Here is a 17,265-nt window from a genome sequence, read left to right as displayed (position 1 = left end):
AGACTTCTGTTTGGACTTTATTGATACAGTGCCAGCATCATAAAAGCTTTTCTTAGCTGCAGGCTATGCAGGAAACCTCCATCAAAAATAGATCTTAATGGGGTTTTAAAAAGCATTTTTTTCCCTAATCATATTTCAAGCAGATCATTGCATTCCTGAATGAGCAGAAGCAGGACAGGATATCTAAAGCCCAAGCAGTGAGACATGTCCAGTGTAAGGCTGGGTTGAATTAGGAGCCATGAAGCAGGCTGACCTTTCTTCCTTCTCTCTGAGAACTCAATATTCTTACTCCCACTGTTTGAAAAGGTTGCTGGCTCCAAAATGACCTTTCAATGAAGACACTTAGAGTGGCAGCCCAGGGGTTTGGCTGGGCAGGGCAGGGGGCACAGCCAGCCTGGGCATCCTGGGGGCACACTGTGGGCAGTGGGACATCCCAGGGGTCACACCAGCCTGGCAGGCGCATCCTGGGGGTCCCACAGCTCTCTTGGATCCCTCTGAGCAGCAGCAGCAGCCAGGGGCATGCTCGGGGCTCTGCTCCCTTCAGTCCAGCCTGCCCGGGGAGCAGGAGCTGGGACTCAGGAGCAGGGATTCTGAGCAGGGGTTCTCTCTCTCAGAGGGGCAGGGATTCTCTCTCTCAGAGGGGCAGGGGTTCTCTCTCAGGAGCAGGAACTCTCAGAGAAGCAGGAATCCTCTCAGAGGGGCTGGTGTTTCTCCCCCTGGCCGTGTGCTGGCTGCAGGCTGTGTTTCCATCCCCTCCCCACCTGGGCTGTGCTGGTTGCTCTCTGGAAGGCTCCACCTGCATCAGCCAGGCTTAGCTGTTCTCTCCCAGGTGGGATATCTGCTGCCTCAGTTTCCCCCCGCGCTGGCTCTCAGTGTGCTGCCAGTCACTGCAAAACAAAAGGGTTTTTTAAACAAGGTGATTTATTGCTCCATTTTCCTAGAACACAAAACAAGATTAACGTTTTGGCTTATACTTTTTCCTGCCCTAATTACATTTGTCTCTTGTTTAATCATTTTTAAGACAAAATTGTATGGCTGAGGAGAGGATGTGATTTAATTACCTTTTGTCCTAATGAATCAGACTGCAGAATCTTCCAAGGCTTCTTGTCCAGCCCAGTGGCTGGAGGCAAAGTATTGAGATGATGCTGAAAAATGTGAATCTTAAACCCCACACAAACCCTTCAGGCCCAGTGCTGCTGAGCTCAGAGCTGTGGTGTGGGACAGGTTTCTGTTTTGGCTTGAGACTTCATTTACAAATTATTTAGGGACTGCTTGACTCCTTTTCACAGGATGCACGGGATGTGGATTTTGCTTTCAAACAGTGATTACACCAAACCCAGTGGGGAGAATGCTGGGGAATATCAAAGTTTTCTGCAGTGGGAGCAGCTGTGGCACTCTGCTGGCTCCTGCTCAGCCCAGAGCTGCCTGTGGCTTTCAAAAATAAACACTGGCTTTGTAAAGCTGGGTTTTGCTGATTGTGCTGGTTTCCCACCCGTGGGCCTTTCTATTGTGAGGCAGCTGATTGTGCTGGTTTCCCACCCGTGGGCTGGAGTGGGTCCCTGGTGCGTTTGGGATGGGTTTCAGGAGCCTGCACAAGGCTGGGGACTGCAGTCACTGCTCTGGCAGCCAGGGAGGCACAGCAGACTCTGCTCTGTTCACACTGGAGCCTGGAGGGTCTGCCCTGCCCTCCCAGCACCTGCAGCTCCCTGAGCCACTGCTGGAGCTCCTTCTCCTGCCCTGGGCCCAGCCCTGGCTGCCAGCTCTGCAGGGCTGGGTGGTGCCAGCACAAACCATAATGTCAGAAATGTAATCATCTCACAGAATAATCAGAAATATCACAAAATAATCAGAAATGTAATAATCTCACACCAGAAATGTAATAATCTCACAGAATAATCAGAAATGTAATAATATAATCAGAAATATAATAATGCAACAAAATAATCAGAAATATAATAATCTCACAAAACAACCCGAATATTCCCTGGCAGCAGTGGGTGCTGTGGTCACAGCTGGGACAGACTCTCCTCTGTGTCCTGGGAAGTTCTGATGCTTGGGTCTGTAGCAAGAGCCCTGCTCAGAGGTGCCAGGCTTGCTCTGCACTGCCCAAAAACCACCAGGAGCGTTGGGTCAGAGCTCAGTGGGTATAAATGGAGTTTATACTGTGTATGTGTACAGGGTCTGTGCTCTGTGCAGCACTTGGCAAGGAGGATTTTGTAAATGAAATCCCCTCTGAGTGTGGATATTTGGGGCTGTGGTGAGCCCATGGCTCGGTGATGTACTTCAGAGATAAACGGAATGCTGGGGAAAAGCATATTGCTTGTCAAAAAGATGTTTAAAACAGCACTTGTGAGCTGTCCCTTCTGATCAGACACAGCCAGAGCTGAGAGTGTGAACAGGAGCATTGGTGTGTGTTGATGTTCACAAATTGCTGCCCCATCCTGTGCTCAGCACTCATGCATGTTTTATCTCTGCATCCCTGTCTGGGGCTCCCAGCACAGATTCCAAATGCAGGAGGTGCCTCACTGACAAATGTTGGGCTAAAAACAAATAAAAGCCAGGTCCTTCTGTGAGGGGTTTAAAGCTGACAAGGTAAGCCATGCAGAATGCTGGTGTTTAGACAAGGAGTAACTGCACAGCCACAAACTCCTGCCCCAGAGCTTTTAATTCTCATGCTGAATGAAGCTGACATTGAAATGAAAGCACCACGTTCCTCAGAGCTGTCCTGCAGCAGCTCCCTTGCAGCTCAGGGCATTTGCTGTGCACCAGGGAATGGAACCTGGCAGTGGGAAACTCCTGGCCCTGTGGGGAGGGTGAGTGAACCGGGGGTCAGACAGGACCAGGTGCCAGAGGCAGAGCAGCTCCTGCTGCTCTGCTTAGGGCTGGGAGGCTGCTCTCCGGCTTGGAGGGGCACTGGTGGTTCTGTCCCCCAAAAAAGCATCTTTTAATTGGTCACAATGGAGTGTGGAGCTGTGACTGCCTTCAGCCACCTGGAAATGCTCAGTGCTGGTGCTCTGGGGCGTGGGGCAGTGTGGGCAGAACTCTGGTTATTTCGGTGTGTGGAGCTGTGAGTGCCTTCAGCCACTGGAAGTGCTCAGTGCTGGTGCTCTGGGATTTCCCACGGCATGAGCAGAACTCTAGTTATTTCCCCACTCTGTGAGCAGAATTCCAGCTTTTTCCCACGCTGAGAGCTGAACTCCAGCTGTTTCCCAGTGTGAGAGCAGAACTCCAGCTGTTTCCCAGTGTGTGGGCAGAACTCCAGCTGTTTCCCAGTGTGTGAGCAGAACTCCAGCTGTTTCCCAGTGTGAGAGCAGAACTCCAGTTGTTTCCCAGTGTGTGAGCAGAACTCCAGCTGTTTCCCAGTGAAGAAGCTGCAGCAGCCATTCCCTGGGCTGGGTGAGGTGCTGTGGCCAGCCCAGCTGAGCTCAGCTCTGGGCTGATCAGCACTTGGGATGTTCCCCTTGCTCCCTCCCTGGCTGCTTCTGCAGAAATCTTGGTTTTTAAAGCCGTCTCCAGATTCTAACTGGGGAGATCTCGTTGCTGAAAATGGGAAACAGGCAGGGATCTGAGCAGGCACAGCCACCCGTGCCCTGGATGTGGCACGTGTGTGGTGCTGTTTTCAGTTTTGCTCCCGGGGATTTGAGTGGAGGGGCTCTGGAGGGAGCTGGCTGAGCCCTGCCCTGCAGTGCCTCGCTTTCCTTGTGCATTATCAGGGAGCTCCAGTCTGGTCCCTTCCACCAGCACTGAGCCCCTTCCCAGAGAAAGCCAGTGCATCTGACCACCAAAAGCAGTTCCATTTTAAAGCCTTGCAGTTCAGCTCAGCACAGAGTAAGAGCAGGGTGCAGTAAAGGCTGCTGGGTGTGGGAGTGAGTGCAATATGCAATATTAGATGCAATATTAGATGCAATGCATTCTGCAGCTGGCTGGCTGTGTGGAGCTGTGCATGCCTGCTGCCACTGCCAGCTGTGTCCCCTCCCTCGCCTGTCTGTGTGTGCACACACCAGCACAGACCCCACAGGAACAGGGATTAGCACCTCTCAAAGTTCCCTGCACTGGCTGCTTAAGCACATTTGCATTAATAGAAGGATGAGACCTACTTCATGATGTTCTGTGCATGACAAGAGCTAAAAATAGTTCTATTAGAGCTTTGGCTGCAGCTCTGCTAAATTTTTGCAGTTTGGGGGGAAGGAAAACACTTTTGAAAGGTTATAATTAATGAGTTACGTGTTGTTGGGTTTTTTCCTAAAGTATACCAAAATAACATGAAGAAATTGGGGCAGGCATGCTTTTTTTGTGCCTTGGCATTTCCAGGGCTGCAGCCTGGCTTCCCACTTGGGATGGGGGTGGCTCTGCTCCCCACAGCTCACCCTGGCAGCAAGCCAGGGAGGGGATGGAAGGATGATTGCACAGGAGGAGAATTCTGTTCTGGATGCACAAAGTGAGGAACTGAGCCTGTCGCTGTCTGGTGCTGAAAGGGACCAGCACAGAGTGACTTCATGTGAGAGGTTCCTGAGCAGCTCCTGGTCACAGAGAGGCTCTGGTTTGCTGGCTGAGTTACAGATCCTGACCCAAACCCTTGTTTGCTGGCTGAATTATGGATCCTGAGCAGATCCTGGTTATGGGAGAGGTTCTGGTTTGCTGGCTGAGTTTATGGATCCTGACCAAACTCTGGTTTCTGCCTGAGTTACAAATCCTGACCCAAACCCTTGTTTGCTGGCTGAATTATGGATCCTGAGCAGATCCTGGTTACGGGAGAGGTTCTGGTTTGCTGGCTGAGTTACAGATCCTGACCCAAACTCTGGTTTCTGGCTGAGTTACAGATCCTGACCCTGCCTGGCTGCAGCAGCTCTGGGGCAGCTCAGGCTCCAGAGCTCCCAACCAATTTCACAGCAAACTCAATTAAGCTGTTAAATTGCAGATCACTCCTGACAGTAAATTAATTCTTAATCCAAGTCCTATTCTGCACTACACTGGGAGACTTTTGCCAGGAGGCCAGTGGCTTGAAAATGGGTAATTAAATTCTGCTGTAAATACATTTTTATCCACCTTTCTGCTTGCAGGAGCTGGCAAACAAGCATGAGCCATTAATTAATACCTGTAATTTGGTTTAGTTGGAATGAGCCCTGCTCCTGTCAGATTCTGAAATGTAAACCAAGGTTGTGAAGTTGGGAGTAAGAGATAAAGACTGACCAAAATGTATTCACAAGAGACTCTGATCCTGTTTTTCTCCATAAAATGTTGTGTAGTTTGCAGATTTGGAGTTGTGTAGTTTGCAAACTTGGCAATAGTTTGGTCTGAAGTCAATGTAGAAATTTTTTTTTAAGCTCTAAATATAAGAAAAGTAACAATAATGAGATTTATTCTGGGCGTTTTCATTCATGTAATGAATCTGTTATGACCCAGCTTTAGAGTGAGCAGTGAATTTTTGCAGGTGGCCATGGCCTGGGGATGGATTGGTGCATTTGTTGTCACCTGAGCTTTCCATGGTTTGCATTTGGAGCAGGAGCTGTTGGCTGCAGGTTTTGTTCCAAGGGGCCAGAAGGAAACCAGAACCTGCTTTGCTCCTTCTGCAGCTCTGAACCAAGTTCAGTTTTCCCATCTTTCTTCCACATTTCCCATTTCCCTGAGGCCCAGAGCGTTTGACAGGTGAGCCTGGCTCCTTTTCCCGGCCAGACGCTGCTATTCCCGTTGGAGACAGAATCCAGTGCTGTGCTCCTTGCCTGTGCAGTCCCCCGTGGCTGCAGGGACGTTCCCAGCTCTGCAGCCTGCCCTTCCCTCCCGGCTGGATAACTCACAGGTGGGACTGGGCAGCCTCCAAGGCCACACTGAGGGTTCTTGCTTTGCTTTCCAGCGTTATTAAAAATTCATCCCTGGCTCCAGCTGAGACACTGCCATTTCGAGGGTAGCATAAATGTTAATAATTAAAGGCAATTAAAAAGTGTGTTAAAAGTCATGTAATTTTTACAGGCTGGCTGCCGTATCAGTAGGAGGGTCTGGGAGGCTTTTTGGGCTTTTAGACGTCAGGTTTGGACTTTAATTTCAGTTTTTTGTCGCATTCTAGCCCTGTGAGAGCCTTTTCTTGTCACATGAAGCAGTTTAGATTGACAGGTGAGCTGGGCCATACCCATGCAGGGTCTCAGCTGTTCAGGTTCTGGAAGAATTTCCCTGAAATAGGACTGTGTCCTTATCTAGAAGAGGGCTGCACTCCTCCCATGGAGCAGCATTTTTAGCACATTACCATGGAATTAACTGTAAAACCAAGGCAGCCCCTGGAGCGTGAGTGGGAAATCTCTGCCTTGGGGAAGGGAGCAGTGTTCAGTAACCTGGGGGAGCAGGCAGGGGGGCCCTGTGGAATCTGTGTTTGATGCAGGGCATCTCAGACGTGTGGGGCTCGGGGCTGCTGGGGCTGTGCTGCCTCAGCTGGTGCCAGTTCCTGGCTGGGATGGGCAGGGGGTTCACACCCCGCTCTGGGGCTGCCACAGAAGGCATTTCAGCTGGCAGCAAGCTGCTCTCTTTGCCTGGCTGTTCACTCCAGCCTCCTTCAGGCTTCAGGAGCTGGGCATCAGTGTCTGAAATTCCTGGAATCCAAGTCTTGGTGCTCCCAGATCAGGCTGGCAAGGAGCTGCTCCAGGGCAGCAGTGCAGGCAGGCTGCATCTGACACCAGAACCTCTCCCTCCTTTCATCTGCACTGAGGATTCCAAGTGTCAGCTTTTTGTTCAGGATTCCAATAGAACCACAGCCGGGGGAGTCAGAATCCTCCACAAAAAGAAATATTACCCAGGAGAACGGAGTGGCTGGGTTTGCCAAGCACTTTGTAAGTGTGTGTTGGATGACATCTGAGCACTGCTGTCGTTATTTGGATCGTGTTGTGAAACAGCAAGGGAGCAGAAAACAGCAACAATGGAATTGCAGCTTCCTTTCCCCAGAGGTTTAGTGCTTGTGTCACTGCAGGCTGCGTTGGTGTTCAAAATGAGGACTTGCCTGGAGGAAATGACTTTTTTAGTGTACGTTTCACTGGACAGCAAAGCAATTACTTCCTAAATTTAGAAATTATTCTCTGCTACGTTATAGCAGGATCAGACAAGTTTTGGCGTTTGAGCAACTTCCAGCACACATTTTGCACATAAGAAGAAATAATGCCGTTTGACAGTCTGGCAGAGGGAAAGTGTGCAGAGCCTGGGTTTCCTGCCAGGCTGCCTGGGGAGCAGGACAGGGCTTTCCAGGCAGGGCTGGGCTGCCAGGCTCAGCTCCATCCCTGCCTGGGGCACCGCGGGAGCCTCGGGGGCTGGACAGACAGACAGCTCAGCCCCCCTGAGCGAGAACCAAGGGAAGCAGCTCATGTGGTTAATGATGTGCTTCAGGCCGGGTTAGGGCAGCGCCGGGGCTGAGCCGTGCTGAGCCGTGCTGAGCCGTGCGATGGGTAGCGAGGAAGGCTCAGATCCTGAGCTCCGTGTGCCCGGGCCAGGGCAGCATCCCCGGGCTGCGAGGGTGCGGGGCCTGGGGCTCCTCAGCAGGGCCAGCTGCAGCTGGGCAGGACTGGAGCAGGAGCCGGGCTGCAGGAGATGCAGGTGGCAAGGGTCCCCCTGCAGGAGATGCAGGTGGCAAGGGGCCCCCTGCAGGAAATGCAGGTGGCAAGGGTCCCCCTGCAGGAAATGCAGGTGGCAAGTGTCCCTCTGCAGGAAATGCAGATAGCAAGGGTCCCTCTGCAGGAAATGCAGCTCACAATGTTCCCCCTGCAGGAAATGCAGCTCACAGCCTCCCTGGGCTGCTGCCTCCCCAGCAGAAAGGACAGGAGGGAGGGAGCAGGCTCCTCCAGCAGGCTCTGAGCACAAGCCCGTGGGTTTTGCCCATTCCCAGCAGGTTTCCCCTGCAGGAAATGCAGATGGCAAGCGTCCCTCTGCAGGAAATGCAGCTCACAGTGTTCCCCCTGCAGGAAATGCAGCTCACAGCCTCCCTGGGCTGCTGCCTCCCCAGCAGAAAGGACAGGAGGGAGGGAGCAGGCTCCTCCAGCAGGCTCTGAGCACAAGCCCGTGGGTTTTGCCCATTCCCAGCAGGTTGTTTTGCCCATTCCCAGCAGGTTTTTGTGCCCATTCCCAGCAGGTTTTGTGCCCATTCCCAGCAGGTTTTTTTGCCCATTCCCAGCAGGTTTTTGCGCCCATTCCCAGCAGGTTTTTTGCCCATTTCCAGCAGGTTTTTTGCTCATTCCCAGCCCATTTTGCCCCTTCCCAGCAGGGATCTGGTCCCGGCTGCCTCAGGCTGCCCTGGAATCTCCTCTGCAGGCAGGTGTCATTCTTCAGCTGATAGCTGCAAAGAAGCACCAATGAGATGAAATTTGTGTTCTAGCAAACTTCATAAAAGTGCAGCCATCTGGGGCTATCTTTAATTTCCACTTTCATCCTTCCTTTTGCTGATAGCTGCACTGGGGAGATTGGGGGATGCTCAGTTTCATTTCAGTGTCAGGCTGGGGAGATTTCATCTCCAGAGGAGAAGAGTTTGGAATAATTCTTTTGCCACCCTCCACTCCCAGGCCTTGCAGATGCTCTCAGGCCTATTGTCAGGTTATTTTTCCTGAGGTTCTCTGATAGCCATCACACAATTCAGTGATTTCTTCATGTGCCTGGAAATGTTGGCTAATTGCAAAATCTTTGTTCATGGTGGGAGATAAACTGATACTCCCCTTTGATTAACCTTCTGTCTCAGCCCCCTGCGAGCCAGAAGCATCACTTACATTTGTTATCTGTTCATTTTTAACCCCAGCTAATTTCTTCTGGCTTTATTAAAACTAATTAGTTTGCCTGAGGACCAAAGATCTCTCAGCATATTGGAACAAATAAATATCATGAGAAAACATAAGCAACAATGGAAAATTAGTTCAATAGGAATAGGAAATACATGCTAATGAAATATGAAATTCATAGTAGATGGAAATGCAGTTGACAGTGTCTGGACTCAAGTGTCTGAAGTGCTGGAAATGTTTTGTGGAGTTTTAAAACCTTCTCCAAGGTTTTGTTTTGCACAAGTTACAATTGCCTTGTGAGAGGTTCATTTCTTTCTCCATGAACAGGTTTTCCACCTGGGTTTGGTGCTCACCGTGACTGGGGGAGTTCAGAAGTGCTGGTGCTGTCTGGGATGGCTCAGGAGGTTCTGTGCAAAGACGACACCTGAGGCTTCCTTTAATCAAGTTCAGTGGTTTTTGTTCAGTTCTGCTAAGCAGCAATTTGAACTAGAGAGCATAAGAGGCTCTTTGTGCTCCGTGGTTTTCAGTGTTCCTTTCTTTTTCTTTTTTCCTCTCCCCACAGCCTTTCCTGAGAGCTTCCTGAGCTTTGCATTTACAGCTGCCTCAACAGCTGACTTTTATGAAATGAAAAAAATTAAAATGACGAGGCTAAAGCTGAGTATTCTGAGCATTGGGATGATTGTTGGTAACCTCTTCCAGCAGGAGAAATGTCCAGCATTTAGCTGGGTGCAGTGCTGTGTTCCGTGGCAGCGATGATCCTTGCTCTGCTGTTGTCTCTGTCCAGCCCTTGGTCGGGTTTGGGGGTTGTTTCTCCTTTGTTCACAGATCGAGGGTGTTGTGCACCTTTACTCCTGCCCTTGCCATTTCTCTGCTTCGGGAGTTTTCTGCCCCAGGCTGGTTTGGGCTCTGTGCTCCCCGACCCTTCTGCTCCCTGCTGGGCTCAGGCTCAGCAGCTGTCAGCTGTTCGTGTTTGAAACAGAAATCTTGGGTTCAACATCAGCCCCAGTGCTGATCTTTCCTTAAAAGAGCACGCAGGTAAAGCCCTGGTCCAGAATACTTTGCTTTGCTCATGAATTTGTTCAGTGTTTCTGTGTACCGCCTCAGCTTAGCAGATGAAAAATGGGTTGTGCAGCCTTACTTGAAGGCTGTGATATTGTCTGTTCTGAAAACAGGATTTCTGGAGCATGAAGAGCTGGTTTTGAATGATGCTTCTGGCACCTAATCCTTAAAATTATTCAGCATATTTTTCTCGCGTCTGTCTTGAAATGAAAAATTGTCTTCTGTTTTCAAGTCACAACTTCTAAAAATTGGGCTTAACTTTTCATAGAGATTGCCAACCTTATGCAATATATTAATATAAGTTTCTGCCTGATAAAATTGCTCTGAGACAGCTGAATAATTACTGATGTCACCAGAGTTCACACCAGGGTTTTTGACGTTTACATCTCTACATTTCTTGCTAAAAAATCTGCCAGTCTTTGGGAAAAACACGGAGCTTTTTGAGCTGTGGTTGATGTTGTGCTTAGGTTCAGTACATTTCATCCTTTTTAGTGCCACCAGAGTGAATTTTTCACCTGCTGGGGCATGATGTTTCCATGACAACTGCTGATCTTGTTTGCTGCTCTCTGCTCTTTGTGCATGACGAGAGGGAAAAGCTTTTTGCGGAGCGTTAGTGAAAGGCAGTCTGGCTAATTGCACGGAAGGGATCAGTGGGACGGACCCGGGAATGGCTCCCTCCGCTCCCGGGGGATGGGTGCTGTTGTGGGGAGCAGCGTGGGGACGGAGGGATGGGAGCTGGGCTGGGCTGGGCTGGGGAGACTGGGCTGGGCTGGACTGAACTGGGCTGGGCTGGGGGAGCAGAGAGGGACCCGGGCTCAGGGGACCTTTGGGGACATCCCCAGATGGAGCCCAGAGCCCTGCAGGTGACTGCCCCAGGGTGCTGCTGCTGCAGCCTGTCCCTGCAGCTCTGCAGTGATCAGAACAGTTCTGCTGGTGCTTTTCAGCTGGGGTTTTTGTTGTGCCCCCGGAGAGGCTGCAGTGAGTGCAGAATGTGGGTGGGAGGTTTCCAGTGAGCTCTCACCAGGTGTCAGGGGAAGCTCCTGCGTGTGCAGGAACCTCTAAAGCACACTCTGCATTTGAATGATTTCAGAATACTTGGTGCACTCTTTGGGTTGACCTGCAGAACTGAATCGGATCCTTAGCTCATCCTTTGGGCTCAAGGTGAAAAATCCATTTCCTGCCAACTGGAGCTGTGAAACAAAAGATGTATGGGATGATGGTGAGGTGAAAAGAGACTGCTTGTTCAGGGGACACTGGGGAATATCCCCTTCAGACCAGCTTGCAGGAGCAGTTCATGTTTGAGCCCCGCTGGGCTGCCTCTGTGCCTTCCCACAGGAGCAGGGACGTGGTGCATTCCTTTCTCCTCAGCAGCGGGTCATTGTTCTTTCCCTGGGGTGTAATTTGTCCCTGAAGGAGGTAGGACTGTGCCATGGTGAAGGAGAATTACACCCTCTGTACTTCAGGTACACGGATTATTTGTACGTGCTGAGGAGTGTAAAAACGACTGGAAGAAATGCTGCTTTTGCTGCAGCCCACAGACCCGTGGTTAGCTTGGTGAGACTGGCAGCAGCTCCTCCAGCCGTGGCAGCTGCAGAGCCCAGAGGTGCTGTCCTAGCAGAGCTCGGTGCTGTCCTAGCAGAGCTAGATTATTTGAACGTGCTGAGAAGTGAGTGTAAAAACGACTGAAAGAAATGCTGCTTTTGCTGCAGCCCACAAACCCGTGGTTAACTTGGTGAGACTGGCAGCAGCTCCTCCAGCCGTGGCAGCTGCAGAGCCCGGAGGTGCTGCCTGGCCCGGAGCTGCAGCTGGAGCAGTGCTGGAGCTTGCTGCTGTGCGTGCTGCCCTGGCCCCGCTGCACTTGGGTGTGTCTGGAGTTATCCCTTCACCCACCTCCAGTTCTGACAGAGTGCAGAGGATGCTGCCGTGTTATACTGTGTGCCAGGGTGAAGCAAACTTAGATGGAGAAGTGAAAAACTGGAGAGTAAGAGAGGTGAGAAACAGGTGAAAGGTGAGAAAAGGTGACCAGACCGAGGTGGGCGCAGTGCTGGGCAGCTGTGAGTGGCAAACCAACAGCTTATCAAGTTTTTCTTCCTCCATAAAAGAACGCAAAGCAATAAATTGTTTACAGAAAGTGTGTGAGAAAGTTTGCTACAGGAATGCAAACATCAGAAGGCTTAGAAAACCTTCAGAAATGAAGGTGGCAGGAGGGAATTGCTGTTTCCTCCCCAGCCCTGCTCCCAGCTGCCCAGTGCCAGGCACTGCTGCTGTCCAGGGCCACCAAACACAGTTCCTGTGGCCCTGTTTGGCAGGGCTGGTTAAGAACTGCTATTTCGGTGTGGCGTTCCTTGTGCTAAATTCAGCCTGCTGATTAGAGGGGTAAAGCTGCATTTGTTTTCCTTTGTTAGAACAGCATAATTTGCACGGAAAAGTTCCTATTTTTAAAAGGAAGCAAATCCAATTGTGAAGTGATTTTATTTCAAATGCAAGCCTTTCTGAGCAGCTCTCCCTTTACCTAAAAGTGCTAGTGGAAAGCACTCACGTTGTTAGTTTCGCTGCAGGAATTCATTAGCTTTTAGGTGTTGACACCAGAAAATGTCCAACTGCTTTCCTGTGCTGCTTGCTACCATGTGCTTCCCCATGGCAAGTGAGAGGAAGGATCAGATGGAGATAGTAAAACACCTAAAAACAGTAAGGCTGTCTTGTTTGTTTACTTTTCATTGTATGTAACAGTGCTCCGTGAAATGTCATTTATTGTGAGTGCAGCTCTCTGCCTGGGGAGCTGTGGCAGGCAGAGACAGACAGACAGGGCAGGGACAGACAGACAGGAGGGTGGCACAGCCTGGGCAGGGACAGACAGACAGACAGACAGGAGGGTGGCACAGCCTGGGCAGTTTTTTTTCCCCAGGGGTTTTAGGGCAGTTTTTTGGGTTTGTTGTGTTTTTTTTTTTTTTTCCCCCCAGGGGTTTTAGGGCAGTTTTTTGGGCAGGCTGTGCCCCAGCTCTGGGCCAGGGCAGGGGCTGCCCTTGCACCCCTGAAGGTGAGTCAGCTTTGCCTTTCAAATCCAGCTCTTGGAGAAAACAAAAAATGAACTGGAGGTGATGGACCTGACCTTTGGAGTGAGTCACTTACAGGGCCAAGATGCAGGAGAAAAGATCAGAAGAGTCTTGATTTCCCTTTTAGGCCCCTGCAGCCCCCAGGTTTCCCTTGCTGCTGGGGGGATTCTGTCCTGCACCATCCAAACCAGGGCTGTCACAGGAATGAGAGTCAGGAGCTCCAGGGCAGCCCTTCCACGTTACTGGCAGCAAGGATCCTCCAAGAAACAGAGCTGCAAAGAAATGAATAGGGTACAAGATCTTTTAAAACACAAATAATTGATGGATGAGCAAGCTAGCACACAGGGCAACAGATGCCTTTCTGCAGGCAGTGTGGAGCCTTGTTACCCAGACAGTGCTGTCAGCTTGTATTAAATCCACCAAAGCCATCCTCCTGCTGGCAGGTTCCTACTCAGTCCTCACATCCACGGCAGGGTTTTTACTTTTGCTGTGTTGCAAGCTTACACTGCTGTCTGAATAGATAAAAATACATTCCTGAGGCTGCAGTTAGGAGCTTGATCTTCAGTCCAGGTTCCTCACCTCTGGCTGAACATCTGTCCTCCAGGACTCTGCCACACTGAGTGATGAACGTGCACTGGAGGGCAGAGCTGTGTGTGCATGCAGAGGTGTGTGCATACAGAGCTGTGTGTGAATGCAGATGTGTGTGAATACAGATGTGTGTAGATACAGAGCTGTGTGTGCATTCAGAGGTGTGTGAATGCAGAGCTGTGTGTCAGTACAGAGGTGTGTGTGGATGCAGAGTGAATACAGAGGTGTGTGCATTCCAGCTGCTGGCCCTTGCCCTCAGGGTGCCTTCTGGACCCTGCCCTGCTTTGTTTCCTGCAGTGGAGTCTCTCTCCTCCCAGCTCTGGTGAGGCTGGGCTCCTGGGAGATTTGTGTTGTTGTTTTTCAGCACTGCTGGGCTCCTGGGCAGAGGCTGAGGGGCTCCTGGCGCTGCCACTGCAGGATGCAGAGCTCAGCCCCTGCTGGGGGAGCAGAGCTTCTCCTGTGCTGATGGAGAGTGGTTTAGTGCAGAAAGGCAGGGCTGGGGCACGGTGAGAGCAGGCAGCTGTGTGTGTCACAGCATCGTCAGTTTTATCGTCCATCTGCCTGTGAATTTCCCCTCTCCTGATGTGTTTCTCTTTATTGCTGTTTGCACACCACCTTTGCTCTTTGCCTCACGAGGCACATGAAGTCTCCCTTGGGCAGTTCTGTATTCCAGCTGGCACACAGTGATGTGCATCACTAATGCCATGGGGGCTCAGCCTTGGGTGACACTGCAGATGTGACTCCTCTGGCCACCAGCAAGGGCACAGCCTGCAGGGCTGACAGTGCTTTATTGCAGGTAATCTTTGTCTGGAGGTACACTGGAAAAGCCTGCTAAAACCAATTTAAGATACAGAGCTCAGCATTTGTCACGCTGGCCATGAGTCAGGAGCAGAATTCCCTCTTGCTGTTGCCAGAATTTACCATGCTGTGGGTACAGACCCATGAAATACTGTGGAAGGCACGGAGCAGCAGTTCTGGGTGTTGGCACTGCTGCTCTCACAGAACAGCCTCCCTGCTCCCTTTTCCCTCCCCGTTATCCTCAGCAATACCTGACTGACCTGGAAATGCTGTGCCATTCAAAGGATCCAGGAGTTCATGGTTTTGAAAATCCTTGGTTTGAGAGTTTCCTGTGTCATGAAGAACTGGGAGGAAGGGAAAAGGAAAATCCCTGCACTGAAAAAAAATCCTGAGGTTGGCAATAATTGCATCAGATCTCATGGAAAACGTGATTTGTTCCATTTTCCTCTCTTTTTTCCAGCCCACTGCTCTCCCAAGAGCCCTTCTGCAGGGCTGGGTGCAGCCATTCTCATGGTCTGGTCCATGGCAAACTGCAGCCAGAAGGCAAATAAAGAGCCTGAATCAGCTTTCAAAACATTGCATTAGAAAATGGCAAACAAATAAAAAAACAAACCCCAAACCAAGCAAACAAAACCAAAGTAAAAACAAACAAAACAAACCAAACAAAACAGAAGTGTTGCTGCTTCCTTACCTGCTGCAAACACTGCACAAAAGTGGCAATGCATGTGAAAATAATATTGGGGAATTTACCCAGGTGTTTGTTCCTGCTTGATTCTTTCTCCACAAAAAAGAAGCAGTTTCTGGTATGATACAAGCTGTAATAATCCTGTCATGCCTCAGATCTCAAACTCATAAAGTGATCAGGGCTAAGAAATCAAATTTGCAGCTGATCTGAATTAGAGAAAGAACTTTCCTGTGGATCTCTGCCTCTGTGTAGCACACCCATCTCAGAGGCCCCCGAGAAGCAGAGAGTTCAGGAGTGTTTCGATTGCCATTCACTGGGTGTGTGGTAGTGTATTTGTTCATTTACAGGGCTGCAGTTTGGCTGGCAGCCTGCAGCCCCTGCTGGGGGAGGTTCTGTGTGGGGCAGGCACAGGCTCCCCCCGAGCCCTCCCTTGGGGTGCGGTGCTTTTCCCCTTCCTGACCCCGTTCTCCCTTCACTTGGGCACACAGAGATGTGTGTGCCGGGTGAGTTCTGCCTGCCCTCTCTGCAGGCTGGGCAGTGACCCTCTTCTGTTTTCCAGGTAAAAGCAGACTATGACCATCTCCGAGAAACCCTCCTCAGCGTGACCAGGGAGCGAGATTTGGCTGTGAGGGGGAAACACCAGCTCCAAGCCAAGCTGGAGAACTTAGAGCAGGTCCTGAAGGTGTGTACAAACCCAGATCCCACCAGCCCTGTCCTTGCCCTGCTCTCCTGGGTCCCTGGTGCTCGGCCAGGGGTGCCCTGGCTGCCCTCTGAGCTGGGATCAGGGGTGGGAGTGAGAGCCCCAGGCACTGGCAGGGGTGTCACACCAGCCCAGAGGCTCCCAGAGCCCTTTGTGTGCCCTTATCAGCACTGGCACGTGCACTGCTGGGCAGGTATTAAAGTCAAAATTGGAAAGAGAGGATGAGAGCCTGAGCAAACTGCCCAGGTATTTCACCTCAGAGAGATGTATTTGCCATTCCCTAAACCTGACCCTAACCCCTGACACTAAACCCTGACCCTGACCCCAAACCCTAACCCTGACTCTAACTCTAACCCTAACCACTGACCCTGACCCTAAACCCTGACCCTAACCCTAAACCCCGACCCTGACCCCGACCCTGACCCTGACCCTGCTTACCCAGAGGCAGTAACAGCTCACTGCAGGGTACAGATGAGCTGGACAAAGCTCTCTCCTGCAGACAATCAGATATTTTGGGCTGTTCTCGTCCGTTCTGTCCGTGCAGTTGTTTTCCCAAGTGCTGGTTTCTCAAGGTTTGTGTGTAATAACTCGCTGCTGCAGATAAGGCTCTGTGCCTCTGCTCTGAGACTATGATGGGAATAGATGTAATTTGGAAAATGAAAATCTTTAATACCAGCTTCACCAGGGAGGAGATCAGAATCTGGAAAGAGATCTTTCCTAACTCCCATTTATTATGAGGGTGTTTGAAAGCCACAGTGATGCTGGGGAGTAATATTAACCTGTAATGAAACAGATTCTATCTGCAAAGGGTGTCCTGGCACGAGCAGCCTGCGCTCTCCCAGGAGCCGTTTTGCTTTGAGCCATTGGCATCAAACATTGCTCAGAAGCTGTCTGTGAGCTCTGGGTGGTCCCTGGTGCCCAAACCCACCTGTGTCAGTTCTGTCCTGAGCCGTTTTCTGCAGCCAGCAGGCACAGAGCAGCAAAGGTCAGCTGTTCCTTTGGGGTCAGCGTTTGCAAAACAGATCACAGCAGCACACCCCGGGTAAAGGGGCACTCGGGGACTGCAAGGGCATTTCATCCACGCTTGGGATTGTCAGCAAAACGCTCCCCGAGGACGTGTGACGGCTGGGTGGCATGGGTCCTGCTGTCCTGTGCAGCCTGGCAGGGGCACAGCCCGGGTCCTGGCGGGGGCACAGCCCGGGTCCTGGCAGGGGGACAGCCCGGGTCCTGGCAGGGGGACAGCCCGGGTCCTGGCAGGGGGACAGCCCGGGTCCTGGCAGGGGGACAGCCCGGGTCCTGGCAGGGGGACAGCCCGGGTCCTGGCAGGGGGACAGCCCGGGTCCTGGCAGGGGGACAGCCCGGGTCCTGGCAGGGGGACAGCCCGGGTCCTGCTGTCCTGTGCAGCCTGGCAGGGTCACAGCCCGGGTCCTGGCAGGGGCACAGCCCGGGTCCTGGCAGGGGCACAGCCCGGGTCCTGGCAGGGTCACAGCCCGGGTCCTGGCAGGGGCACAGCCCGGGTCCTGGCAGGGTCACAGCCCGGGTCCTGGCAGGGGCACAGCCCGGGTCCTGGCAGGGTCACAGCCCGGGTCCTGGCAGGGGCACAGCCCGGGTCCTGGCAGGGTCACAGCCCGGGTCCTGGCAGGG

The 17,265-nt window shown here is 51.7% G+C and overlaps 1 protein-coding gene across 15 annotated transcripts in view; it reads left to right on the top strand.

The window, feature by feature from the left end:
- RIMBP2 (RIMS binding protein 2) overlaps nt 1-17,265 on the top strand; it is a 78,326-nt gene that overhangs the window by 23,151 nt on the left and 37,910 nt on the right. For all 15 annotated transcript variants that reach the window (XR_005629309.1, XR_005629310.1, XM_039724531.1 and 12 more), the window contains exon 3: nt 15,481-15,603. The gene's annotated coding sequence lies outside the window, so the exon portion shown is untranslated. The remainder of the gene's footprint in view (nt 1-15,480; nt 15,604-17,265) is intronic.

Source organism: Passer montanus, unplaced genomic scaffold (assembly GCF_014805655.1).
Source record: "Passer montanus isolate IOZ18808 unplaced genomic scaffold, ASM1480565v1 scaffold53, whole genome shotgun sequence".
Classification (NCBI taxonomy): domain Eukaryota; kingdom Metazoa; phylum Chordata; class Aves; order Passeriformes; family Passeridae; genus Passer; species Passer montanus.
Note: the sequence above shows the minus strand (reverse complement) of the source record. Positions and strands in the feature narration are given on the sequence as shown.